Source organism: Adiantum capillus-veneris, chromosome 12 (genome assembly GCF_014529385.1).
Source record: "Adiantum capillus-veneris isolate H3 chromosome 12, ASM1452938v2, whole genome shotgun sequence".
Classification (NCBI taxonomy): domain Eukaryota; kingdom Viridiplantae; phylum Streptophyta; class Polypodiopsida; order Polypodiales; family Pteridaceae; genus Adiantum; species Adiantum capillus-veneris.
In genome coordinates this window covers 148,171,303-148,185,181 of record NC_140942.1, presented here as the reverse complement: position 1 = coordinate 148,185,181, position 13,879 = coordinate 148,171,303, and the positions used below count along the sequence as shown (strand labels likewise).

The window sequence follows — 13,879 nt, the reverse complement described above, 5'->3', positions numbered from 1 at the left end:
TTCAAATGTGAACATGGCCAAAGATGAAAATATGACTTTATACATTGTTAAATGTACAAAGAGGGTGGCATTAGGCCTTTAACCCAACAACCTCCCACTTAAAGGCATAAGTGGCGCCTTTACGTTATCCAACTCCCACCATCTGTATGCAATGCTCATGTTGAGCTTTAGCAAGGCTCTTGGTGAGAACATCTGCAGGGTTATCATGTGTGTGAATCTTAGTCAAGGTGACTAGACCATCCTCCAATACCTGTCGTATGAAGTGGTATCGCACATCAATGTGCTTTGTCCGTGCATGAAACATGGCATTCTTGGCCAAATAGACAGCACTCTGGCTATCACATCCACAGACAGGAGTACTAGCAGGCATACCAAGCTCTTTGACAAGTTTGCCCAACCACATGGCCTCTTTAGAAGCCTCAGTGGCTGAAATATATTCAGCCTCAGTAGTACTCAATGCCACAATTTTCTGCAGTCGTGAACACCAAGAGACAGCACCACCGGCAATAGCAAACTCATAGCCACTAGTGGACTTCCTGGTATCCAAGTCACCTGCCATATCTGCATCACAATAGCCCTGCAACTTCAGGTCACTTTTGCCATAGCATATACACCTAGATTGTGTACCTAACAAGTATCTCAAAATGCATTTCACAGCTTCCCAATGTGCTTTGCTGGGATTGGACATGTATCTACTAACAACTCCCGCCGCATGGGCAATGTCAGGACGAGTGGCAACCATAGCATACATAAGAGAACCACAAGCTGATGCATAAGGGATTCCCTTCATAGCATTCACTGCCACGTCATCCTTTGGGCAATCGGCTTTGCTAAGTTTGTGTGTGGAGGTAAAGGTACTCCAAGTGACTTAGCTTTAGCCATGTTAAACCTGTAAAGTACTTTAGCAATGTACTTTTCTTGAGATAAGAAGAGCAATTTCAGCTTTCCATCTCTCTTGATTCTCATGCCCAAGATGTGCTCAGCATCACCAAAATCCTTCATTGCAAAAGCTGAATTCAGCTTACGTTTAAGAGCATCAATGGTAGACTTATGCTTCCCAGCAATCAACATATCATCTACATATAGCACAAGGATTATAGGACTTCCATCATTATCCTTCTTTGTATACAAACAATGGTCTGAATGGCTGCGTTTAAAGCCTTGAGACAGCATAAAAGTATCAAACTTTTTGTACCACTGACGTGATGACTGCCTTAAACCATACAGTGCCCTTCTTAGTTTGCATACAAGTTCCTTTCTATCAGGAACTACAAAACCCTCAGGTTGCTTCATGTAGATATCTTCATCAATGTCACCATGAAGAAAAGCTGTTTTTACATCCATTTGATTCAATTCTAAGTCAAGCACTGCAGCGAGAGCAAAAAGGACACGCAATGTCGTAAGCTTTACAACAAGAGAAAAGATCTCTTGAAAGTCATCCCCTCTTTGTTGTATACCCTTACAACATAACCTTGCTTTTTACTTGGGCTTTCCATCAACACATTTGACCTTGTAAACCCATTTGTAGGAAGAGCCTTTCTTCCTTTAGGCAATGGCACAAGATCCCAAGTATTGTTTGCATGCAAAGATTTGATTTCCTCTTGCATCGCAAGCTCCCACTTATTGCTTAACTCGCATGATTTTGCCTCTTTATATGTAAGAGGCTCACCCTCATCTGTCAACATAACATGATGCAAAGAGGGGTCAAAGCGCTGTATCAACCTTCTGACACGGGTAGACCTGCGTACCGAATGATCTACATTCTCAGGCACAGGTTCTACATCAGGAGGCAACTCATTTTCAGCATGCTCATGCTGCTGAAAATCATTTTCAGCCATGACAGGTGGCTGTCCATCCTCATTTGGAGCATCCAAATCATATCTTACCTCTTCTGGCTCAAGGTTAACCAACTGATTATCAATTTCAGCTTGCGGTAATGCATCCTGAGGCTCTTTTTTAACATCAATAGGTGGCAAGAGAGGTTGAAATTTGACCGATTTCTTGTCAATTTCAGAAGATGTAGCATTTTTCAGCAATTTAGCCTCATTGAACACTACATCTCGGCTGCGTACTACCCTCTTAAACTGAGGCAACCATATCCTGTAGTCCATTTCACCCTCTTCCCCATAACCTAGGAAGAGTCCTTGGATGGACTTGGCATCTAGCTTTGTCCTCAAGTCATTACGAACATGGACAAAAGCCTCGCAGCCAAACACTCTCAAATGATCATAAGAGGCAGGTTTGCCAAACCAAACCTCCTCTGGAATGTCATTTTTCAGCGTACTGTTAGGAGAGCGATTGCATACATGAACTGCAGTTTTCAAAGCCTCTCCCCAAAACCCATGAGGGAGATTAGCCGTGGACAACATGCAACGCACTCTCTCACATAAAGTACGGTTATACTTGTCAGCCACACCATTAGAAGATGGTTTATAAGGGGCTGCCAACTCCCTTTTAATCCCATATTTTTCGCAATAACGCTGAAATTCAGCAGACGTGTACTCCCCCCCGTTGTCAGATCTCAGACATTTAAGCTTACTACCCTTTTGTGTGCTCACAAAAGCATGAAACCTCTTAAATGCATTAAATGTCTCACTCTTATTCTTTAACAAATATGCCCAACCTTTCCTAGTGCAATCATCAATGAATGTAACAAAGTATAATGCACCACCAAAAGACTTAACAGGCATTGAACATACATCGGAGTGAATTAAATCAAGAGCATTAGCTTTGTGTGAGACACCAGAATAATAAGAAGACTTCTTTTGTTTACCATACAAACAGTCATTACAAAAATCTAACTTGGTGCCCTTTACATCAACCTTCTTCAAAGAGGAGATCACATCAAGTCCCTTCTGACTCATATGGCCAAGTCTTTTGTGCCACAACTCCAAATGAGAAGCAACTTCGGCCACTGCAAGAAACTTGCCAGGCAAAGCTTTGCCATGTAAATAGTACAATGTACCATTCTTGCATCCCTTGACAATGAGCATTGATCCCTTAAACAACTTCCATGAACCTTCAACAAAAATGGTTGTATAACCCTGTGCATCCATCTGGCCAACAGACAATAGACTCTTCTTGATGCCTGGTACATACCTTACATCTTTAAGCATAAACTCTTGGCCATTGTTTAATGCCAAGCGCACAGTGCCCATTCCTTCAATGTCACAAGCATGGTTATCCCCAAGGTAAACCTTGCCATACTTGCCTGCATGATAAGAAGCAAAACACTCCACAGATGGAGTCACATGAAATGAGGCACCCGAGTCTACTATCCAAGATTGTGTAAGGCCATCATTTGCACTTAGCAATGCATCAATGACATCTCTACGTGAGATAAGCATGTCTTCTGCATTTGCTACAACAAAATCTGAGGGGCATGAAGCTGCAATCAAGATCTCCTCACTCTCGGATAACTCTGTGATAACCACACTAGAGGATACATTGACAGTCTCCGAATCCTTGGAGGAGGTACCTGCTGATTTTTCCCCTTTCTTATCCTCTGTCTTCTTCTTCTCCTGTGATTCCTTCTTTCTTTCCTGCTCTTTCTTGAAATACCTACAATTTGGCTTCTTATGGCCTTTTCTGCCACACTGATAACAAGTCACATCCTTATCCCTAGATTTGCTTTTGCTCCTGTTTTGAGTCTTGGTACCTGTATTTTGCTTCTGACTTCTACCTCTCGCATTGTAAGCAGAACTGCCACAGACTTGCGTCTAATTTCCTCATTTAATATGGAGCCTCGCACTCCATCATATGTGAAGTTGGGGCTATTACTCAAAGAAACCACAAGCGTTTCCCAAGAGGCTGGCAAAGTCATCAACAAAAATATGGCTTTCAACTTGTCATCAAAAGGTTGAAGCCCAGTATCCTGTAGCTGACTCATAACATTGGTGAAGCACTTAAGTGCTCAGAAGCCGACTTGGCTTTGTCAAGCATCATGTTCACTAGTTTGCGCATCAAATGCACCGGATTCACAGGGGTGGCATTCTCATAAGTGGCCTTCAACTTATGCCAAATTGCATGTGCACTGTCCAAGCCCTTTATGTCCACCAGAATGTCATCGGTCAAGCCATTTTGATATAGGCCTTTGCCCTCTTGTTGAGCTTGGCCCAATCCTCATCCGGCATATCCATAGGCTTTACAGCCAAAAGGGTGTCCTTACAATCCTTGAGGAACAAAATCCCTTGCATCCTATCCTGCCATAGGTCGAAACCTGTACCGTCAAATCGCTTGATTTCCATCAAGCTCTTGGCATCAGACGACGAGGAAGTAGAGGCCATTTGCACGGATAAAAATGCAGCAGAAAGTGTCTACACAAAATTTGAAAATTTCCAGTGATCACAATGTACTGCACGTTGCATACAATGTGCTGAAAATTTCATATATTAACAAGTATCCCCAATGCGTACTTGCATAAACCTACAAAAGGCGTACATAAACCTCAATTTGTGTACATAAAAACAGTCCAATTCTGAATTTTCTGCAAATTTACTGTTTTGGTGCATCAATTTGCATCATATGGACTTGTTTTGAGTGGGAAAAGCAAGGGGCATTCACGGGAATCGATTTAGAACACCTACGTTTTGCTGTTTTGACCTGTAATTTTCTGGTTTTTACCTGTTTTGACCTAATTTCAGCCTGTTTTAGGCTGTTTTGGGAACCCTAATCACCCTAGGTGACATTGGAAGCAAGGGGCTTCGTGATGAAAGCGGAAATTTGACGCGAGAAAAGCCTTTTGCATGCTGTCCAGCCACCTGCGCAAAGCTTCTGAAACCCTAATCTGGCTCTGATACCGGTTGTTGAAGCAGGTGGGTTTCACCATGTGGAAGAGAAGGTGAAAGAGTGCAAGTTTGTGCACACTAAGCATAGGCGAAAGAGGGAGAGAGAGATGGCGATGGAAATCGAAAATTCAGAGAGAGAGAGAGAGAGGCTCGTACGATATTGGGGGAATTCGCTAGTGAGAGTTTTGAGGCCTTAATTATTCCCTTTATTAACTTTGGACCTTTTAAAAGGTCTTAAAAACGACCTTAGGCCATGTTTAAATGTGAACATGGCCAAAGCTGAAAATATGACTTTCTACATTGTTAAATGTACAAAGAGGGCGGCATTAGGCCTTTAACCCAACAACGGTCACTCCAAGGTGTACTTGGTACAGACTGGAGCCACTTGAAGGCTTGATCTGTACAAACAATTAAATCTCTCATGTAGAAAATGTGTGTCATGCTTAGGAGAATGAATGATAGAGAGAGGCTCCTTATCATGCAATGATTGATTCCTTTTTGAACAATGGGACTATGAATTGAGAGAGACTACTGAATTGTGTGTTTTATCCCCTTTCAAAACATGAGAGTGAGATTAATGACAAAGATGGAATATTCTTCTCACAGCGAATAACCACGGGAGAGGCACCTTCAACAACGAGAGAGAGAGAGAGAGAGAGAGAGAGAGAGAGAGAGAGAGAGAGAGAGAGAGAGAGAGAGAGAGAGAGAGAGAGAGAGAGAGAGAAAGATTTTTAACGTCTATGTCAGGCCGAAATCGGCCTATGAGACAAATCAAATGTACATGGTGTGTATGTCATCCGTCTATCGGAAAGACAAATGAAACAAAACTGATACAAAACTGAACTGAATGTAGGTAGTGGAGTATCTGAGGAGGGATGGAGCTCTATCTCTAGGGGTATATGCATGTCTATATGCTCAAGGTAGTACAATCATGAGAATGCATCAAGCTATCTAGCTCCATCCTGTACTAATGGGGGGATGTAAGATGTGGTACATGGGCGGGTCTGGTGCCAAGGCTACCCGGATGAAAGCTGTCGGGTCGGCCCTCATCTGAGCCACTCGCTCCTCAGTGGCACGGCGCTCCCGGGCTCGGATCTCCTCGATCTGTCGGTGGTGGGAGCTCGCGCCCCTGTAGCCCGTGACTCGTGGTCGTCGTCTAGCTCGGCTCACCTCCGCCTGTGGGAGTGTCACTCCTCTCTGAGTATCTGGTGAGGTAGGGGTGGCAATCCTCTGAAAGAAGTCTGTGAGCTGCGACTGTCTCCCCTCTGTCTGTGTAGCTGTGCGTGGCTGTAGTAGTGTGTCCCGATGGCTCTGTATCTCTAGTAAGAAACGTCCGAGCTGTCTCTGATCTCGAGAGTCCATGATCTCTCGGAGAGTGGGCTGTCCTCTGAATAAGGCCTCATACCTGCCTCTAATCTCAGTGTATGCTCTGCATCTACATACAAAGTGCTCCTCACTCTCCACCTCCTCTGTGCAGGCTCTGCAGACTCGCTCCTCCCTGGGAACACCAATATGTCTCCCGATCTCAATCTCTAACCTGTGTGAAGCCACTCTCAGCTGATCAATCGCCACCCGTGAGCTATGTGGCATATATGTGTCCATATAGCGCGGTCTTTGTATGAACCCCCCAAACAATATGGTGAGAAACTGGTCTCTGTAATCTGACATCCTCGTCCCCAAGCCAGGTGACTCCCAGACTCTTCTAGTGTATAGCTGCCACAGATCCTGTCTCAATACCAAGTTCCTCTCACTGCGAGAGAGGTGAACATATGGTGAGTGGGGGTCGTACTGGAATGGTGGTAGGCTCTCCATGTCAAGACCGTGTCCCTCAAACCATGCTCTGACTTGTGAGTACCATGCTCTCTCATGCCCACCCTCGGATAGCTGTATAGCTGCCTCAAATGCTCTACGAGTAAGTCTGTCAGGAGGTAGCTCTCTCATCCTCTGGATGAAGCAGACTGTCTGGAATAGTGCCTCTACAACCATAGGTGGTGTGGCGAGCTCGGCTCTAATAATGTCATGTGGCACTGTCTTCTTGCTGCGGAGCAAGCGTGAGATCATACATACCTGTGGCCTCTCAAGCTGTGTCCACTGGTCAGCTGTCAATCCTGGTGCCCATACTGCCGCCGAGTACATCAAGGCCGGGGTGACTAAGGTGTCGAAAAGCCACCCCTTCGTGTGGGGCTCCTGAAAGTGTGCCTGGTGGCATCTCCGCTCTAGCATGGTCAGAGGTGCATATCCTCGGGTGAGCCTGTCAGCAGCAGCCTGCCTCATAGTGAAGGATCCTGGTAGGCTGGTGAATGTGATGCCAAGGTAGACATAGGAGGCGACTACATCAACCTGTCCTCCTGCTGCTGTGAAGGTGGCAGCGCTCTTCACTGCACTGGATGTGTGAAAGATCATAACCTTGGTTTTGCCAAGGTTCACAGTCAACCCCCTGTGTGTGCTGAATTCGTCCAAGGCCTCAAGATGGCGTTGCAAGCCCTCGGGTGACTCTGAAATCAACACAATATCATCAGCATATAACATGATGTGGACCGGAGTACCTGCCAAGTCGCTCCCCTCTCCTCCTGCTCGCAGTATGTAGTCGGAGATCTCGTCGATGTAGAGCCCAAAGAGTGTCGGGGAGAGTGGGCATCCTTGCTTAACACCAATGGTGCTAGCAATGGTCTCTGAAAAACCGCCTGGGCAACGAACTCGACCCGTCACCCTCTCGTAGAGAGCATATATGGCCCAAATCATCTCTGTTGGTACCCCAATGCTGTGAAGGCGCTGGAAGAGTCTCTCGCGTGGGACTGTGTCAAAGGCCTTGCGGAAATCCACAAAGCAGCAGTAAAGCCTCTTCTTCCGCGCCTTTGCCCCATCAATGAGGCAGTGCAGAACGAAGATGTGATCAGTGGTGGAGAAAGCTCGTCTGAAACCTGCCTGGCCTGGAGCTCGTAAACCCTCGGTCTTTGCGTAGCAGGTGAGTTGTGCCTCAAGTACTGCTCCATATAGCTTGGCCATCGTGTGGCCAATCATGATAGTCCTGTAGTTCCCTGGGTCCAGGGTGTCGCCAGATTTGTGGATAGGCACTATGGTGTGCTGTGTCCACTCCTCTGGGAAGCCCTCCCCTATAGCCCGGTTGAAGACATGTGCAATCAACGGGGCTATAGTGGAGGCCGCATAAATGATGTGCTCACTCTGTAATCCAGTATGGTCAGCTGATCGTCTGTGCTGCATGCGGCGTATGGCCCTCTCTACCATCTCTGCTGTAAAGAAGGAGCACGTGGGGCGTGGCTCATGTGGCTGTGGGATAGGAGGCTGCCCTGGCACCTCATAAAGTCGCTCTGCATAATCATGCCATATCTGTGGATCCTCAATAGCTGTAGTCGGACGTGGCTCGCGCAGGGTGCGCCATGCCGTCGCGCTATCCATGCTCATGAATAGGCGGTATAGCTCAAGCTCCTGTGCTTCTTTGAATGCTCGCCGCTTTTGGCGTGTCAGCGTCTTCATATGCCGTCTGGCCTCTCTCTCTGTGATCTCTCCTAAGGCTCGCCGTGCACGGAGGCGTCGGTATAGCTCTCTGCACTCATCATCATACCAACGGTTCTGAGGCATAGTCCCGGGGGGGGGGGAGTGCGTCCTGTGTGAGTGGCGTCTGGAAAAGAGCTAATAGCTGAAGTGTGGAGAACGGAAGAGATATGTGATGTGAGAACTGAGAGTGGTGTGGATGGGTGGAGGAGGCATAGGCCATGCTCGACCTCGGCCGAGTAAAGAGAGGCTAGCTCATGTGTGAAATGGATGGTGGTGTATGGAGTGTGTGCTGTGGAGCTGTGTGGGATGGTATCTCCGGTGATGGAGAAAGAGAGGTATGTGTGGTCGGCTCCGATGGGTATGGGTGGAATGGTGAAGGATGTGATAAGGTGTGTAGCCTCCCTGGGTCCCAGAATATAGTCGACTGTACTCCCCCCTCCCTCTGTAACTCCATGTGGCATACAAGTCAGGCCCCCTGAGGTGGGCCACTGGACCCATCCCGTTATAAATAACGAGACGGTGCTGGGATCCAAGTCGAAGTAGATGTCGTCCGTAGGCTGTGACTGGAGCTCTGTCTGCTGTATCTCTCATAGTAGCCTCCTCATCTAGAGTGTGTAGTGCCTCTGGGTCCTCGTGGGCATATGCCTCACACTGCTCACTGCGTGTACGAGCATTGAAGTCTCCCATAAGGAAGACTTCACCCAGTGTGGAGTACTCCATAATCTCCTCCGTGAGGCATGCGTACGGTGACTCCTGCTCAATAGGGGTGAATCTGGAGCCTGTGGGAGCAAAGTAGCAAAGGGCAATGTAGACGATCCTGTCTCGTGAGAGCTCGAGGCGAATCCACATGTAGCGGGCCTGTGGGTCCCGGGCAACAATCTGTAGTCTGCTGTGAAGCCCCTGTCTAAAGAGTATGGCCACTCCTCCTGAGCCGCGAGTGGTGTGCTGGCGCATACATCCCCGATGTAGAGACTCCCACTGGAATCCATGTATCCGTGGTAACCCTCTCTCTGGGCTCTCGTGTGTCTCTGTAAGTAGAATGATGTCTCGACCTCTCATCACCTCCTCAAGTCTCTCTGGGTGTGTCCATAGGTCTCCATTGCAATTCCGAACTGTGACATGAATCTCCTCGTGTGTCCCACAGGCCGCGAGTCCCTATGCGATGGTCTTGCCATCAATGATAACCCTACCATCTCGATATACTGCCTTCTTCCCTTCTTTGCGGGCTTGGTGGACTCTAGGCATGCACGCGCGACGGTGATCTTGTTGCATCTTTGTGAGGTCATCATCAAGATAAATCGGGGGGCCTTCTAGCCCTCTCAAGATGACCCTCTTTCGGAGGAAAGAAGTTCGAGACTCCTCGGAGGCGAATTGGAGGATGAGAGCTCTCTTCTTTGGATCTTTGCCGGCTCTCCAAACTTTGGAGAAAGGGATCTCTTCTTCCTTGTATCCCACTTTCTTGCATAAAGCTTTCCCATCGCTCTCGGGTGTAGACCCTTCTTCTTCTTTGATGCCGGTCACTCGCACATTGAGACGGCGAGCTTGTCGCATCTTCTCCTCCTCGATGGTTGTGTGTACGATGAGTACCTCATCTTTTTGGGCTTCCTCTCTTGCTACCTTCTTGATATTCTTTTTGACCACTTCGACCCATCCTTCTTTGGTGGCCTCTAATTTGTCCTCAATGCTTGCGGTGAGGGCTTTGGTGATCTCCTCCTTGAGGGCTTCCTTAGCCTCCTCTTTAATCTCTCCTTCCTCGGGGGTGAGGGATGTGATGGAAGCATGAAGGAGATCGATTTGTGCCTTCATCTCTTCTTGCTCTTTCCTCCATCTCTCCCTCTCCTTCTCGTTCTCCCGTTCCCTTCTCTCCTTCTCCTCTTTGAGATTTTGGATTTCCGCTCTCATGTCCTCCTTCTCTTCGTTCCATAGCTTGATGAAGGTGGCTTTCTCCTCCCTCCATATCTCTCTCTCCATCCACCATTCTTTCATGTCCTTCTCCAATTGTGCAAGCCTCTTGTTCGTGAGCATGAAGGTTGTCTTCATTGTCGATGTCGGCGTCTTGATGATGGGGGAAGACATGGTTGTCTTGAGAGAGAGAGAGAGAGAGAGAGAGAGAGAGAGAGTTTTCTTTCCAATTAACTTTTGGATTAAACTCATGAAACCACTTCATGCCAAAAATCATATCATATCTAGACAAAGGAGAAACGACAAACTTAAGACGAAACCCTATGTTTTGAACTGAGACTGCCACATCATGACATTCATGCATAAGTGAGGAGTACATGCCAGGAGCAAATCCAGAGATCACAATGGGATCCATTGGAATAGCTTCTAACTGTGCGCTCTTCACAAGAGAATCACTACTTTCATCATGTATAATGCCAGAATCAAAGAAGATTACAATACGCTGACCATTCACATGACTATAACTTTTCATGAGAGACTCATCTAGATGATCATTAGAAACTTGGGGCACTTTAGTTTCTCATTTATGACACTAACAAAAGATGTGGGTTCTGTAGGTTCGTTTGTGGGTTGTTTTGGTGCTTTCTCAGGACAATCTCTTTTCATGTGATTTTTAGTGTGACAGTGAAACATCTTCCTTTTCCATACTCGATTTGTTCTTCAAGACTTAACCAACCTCCTACTATTCCGTGAGCACATTTTTCATCAGGTGTCAACTTAGGGAGTTCTTGAGTTTTAGCCTTTCCTTTATTATTACTGTCAGATGAAGAGTGTTGTGCTCTAGGTATAGTGGAAGACTAAGAAGAGGAAGAATTACCGTTGTTCTTACCATTCTGTTGGTCCTGAGGGGTACTTGACTTGTTCTCTTTCGGCTTACCTTTGTTGTGCTTCCTTTCTTGCTCGAGAACGATCCCGACGGGGTCATTGTAGTGAGTGGGTCGTAAGACTTTCACATCGTATTTGATGTACTCGTTGAAACCAAACTCGCCAATCTTTGTTCAATTGATCAAGGTATTGTGGTGGCATAAAACGAGCCTTCCGCGGCATGCTCAAGATGCTTACCAATTGTGCCTCTTGCCAAGCTTGATACCAATTAGTGGCATCACCCTACGGATACATGGTGACTGCCAAAACTTTACTGCTATTTTTCTTCTTGTTAGTTGCAAAGTAAGCATTAGATTGATGCAACCAAGAATAAATCACAGAAGCATGCATCTGACCATCATAATTATTGAAAGTCAACTTCTTAGTGACTAGATTGTTGGAGTCGTCGTCTCTACCTGTGCTATGTGATGACTCGTCGGCCTCCTTGAGTGGCTCGTTCTCTGAGGAGAGCACTTGTATAACCAACTTTTTCATGCGTTGGTCTCGCTGCCCCTCACGCTCTAGCTCCAGAGGCGTCCTCTTTTCTTCAGCTGCTATGCGTTGAGCTTCGCGTGCTTGCTCACGCTTGAGCTCCATAGCTTCCCTCTTTTCTTCAGCCGCTATGCGTTGAGCTTCGCGTGCTTGTTCATGCTTGAGCTCCATAACTGCCCTCTGTCCTTCATGTTCCCTTTCCATGCGGCCCGCTGAGCCTCTTGTTGTAGCATCATGTCCATCATAGACTTCATCAAAGTCTCCATAGAATTTGGTGCAATCCATGGCGTAGATAGGGACGAAGGAGGATTGGGAAACCATCCTTCTGATGTAGGGATTTCTTCTTCTCCAATTCCACACTCATCACCTTCATGCAAAGTATCCACTCCACTTCTGGTGAAAACCATACACCGAGTACTTGGGTACTTGGGGTACTTGGTATGGCTTGCAATCTGCGTTTAAGAAGGCTTTTGTCTTACCCCCTTCCTGCGGGTGTACCCCTTGGAGGCCTTGCGCTCACACCGTTGCTTTTTCCCACCTCACGTCGATTGGCTTGCCGCAATGTGCAAGGTCCGCTCTCAATCAGTAGGGGAGGCTCGACAAGCCCTTCTTTTCTGAGTTACATAAAAACACAGATTAGAGAGATTGAGACGCCCAAGTGATCTTGGGTTATGTGCAATCTCAAACAAGCAAAAAGTTTTCCTGTGGTTTTTCTATGGCTTAATTTCCCTTAAGACAAAGCAATGACTTGATAAAAGAAAACTGAGAGAGATTCTTTAGGTTGTTTTCTTGAGTGATGAGCGGCTCACTCTCACAAATTTGGCATGTATCTGGAATCCACGGGATGGGAAGGGCAGCCCTTGATCAGGAGGAGGTCAACAATTGATAAAGGGGGACGGGCAAGTGCCAGAAGGGGGTGGCCAACCTGACACAGGAGAGATCAGGCTGCAACCTGCGTCATGGGAGGGATAGGAGGAAGCTGAGCCCTTTGCTGAGAAGAGGTGATTTGAAGAGGAGAGAGCCACTACAGGTGGTGACCATGCTTTGAACAGCTCGTAAGAGAGGTAGAGGGAGTTCTACAGAGAGAAGAAGAGGAACCTGTGTTGAAAGTCAGGAGGAAAGGAGGGGTCTTTAAGGAAAGACAGAATGTTACTCTTGGGTTTACAAACCTTCACAACTTTTCATTGTAATCTCGTGTTGATTGTATTATCTCAAAGCTTTCTCTTTCAAAGGGGCTTATGAGATTGCTACTTTAAAAGAAAGATGAGTGGTGTGTTAATGGAGCTTATGCGAGATTAGGGCTGTTAAGAGGCAATTACGAGTGAGCGAGAGAGGTTTATCTTTAGGTTTCATCAACATGCTGCTTCATCATACACTGAACTCTTCTCGAAACCTTCACCCACGTTCATGGTTGAGGAAAACTCGGGCTGTGAATTGGAAAGGACCAGTTGAAATGAAGAGGGGTCTCCAAATCAGCAAACAGCACCAAGGGCTGAAAAACAGCAGAAACTACCCATGCGCTCCTCTTTGTCACAAAAAATCAGCATCGGAAACTTGCACAGATCACCAAAACTCAATGCACACCTTGGCTCTGAGACCATGTCAGGCGCAGCAGGTGCAGTGGAAAGGTGATTCGGATGACGATCAGGCATGCAACTCCGAGCACAACTGCTCTTGATCACAGGCAGCCAACGGATATTGAATCCACCATGAGAAAAACTCCTTCCGAATCAGCCTCTTACTGCGGACAACCCTCCGTAGCAATCATGTACGGGTAGGCAGCCTGTACTCTACAATACCTGCAAGGGCAGACATTGCACAAGCGCTAGAGAGAAGAGAAGGGATCACGGGGAAAAAATGCCGCCAACACAAACTCTAGAGAGGGAAGTGTGACCTGGAACTGGAAAACGCTAGACAGATGAGAGGGAAACCGCTGAAGAGAGAGGTCTGCGATCTTGAATCATGTACGGGTAGGCAGCCTGTACTCTACAATACCTGCAAGGGCAGACATTGCACTAGCGCTAGAGAGAAGAGAAGATATCGTGGGGAAAAAACGCCGCCAAACACAAACTCTAGAGAGGGAAGTGTGACCTGGAACTGGAAAACGCTAGACAGATGAGAGGGAAACCGCTGAAGAGAGAGGTCTGCGATCTTGAAGCGCTAGCAAATACTGTTAGTGAACAATGTGTTCAAGATAGGGGGACAGGTGTACCTATATAGGGACCCTCCTATAAAATACTTCCCACGACTTGAGAAGT

General features: G+C 46.8%; 1 protein-coding gene across 2 annotated transcripts in view; it reads left to right on the top strand.

The window, feature by feature from the left end:
• LOC147446658 (protein SABRE-like) overlaps positions 1 to 13,879 on the top strand; it is a 268,711-nt gene that overhangs the window by 16,783 nt on the left and 238,049 nt on the right. The gene's annotated exons all lie outside the window — the stretch shown is intronic.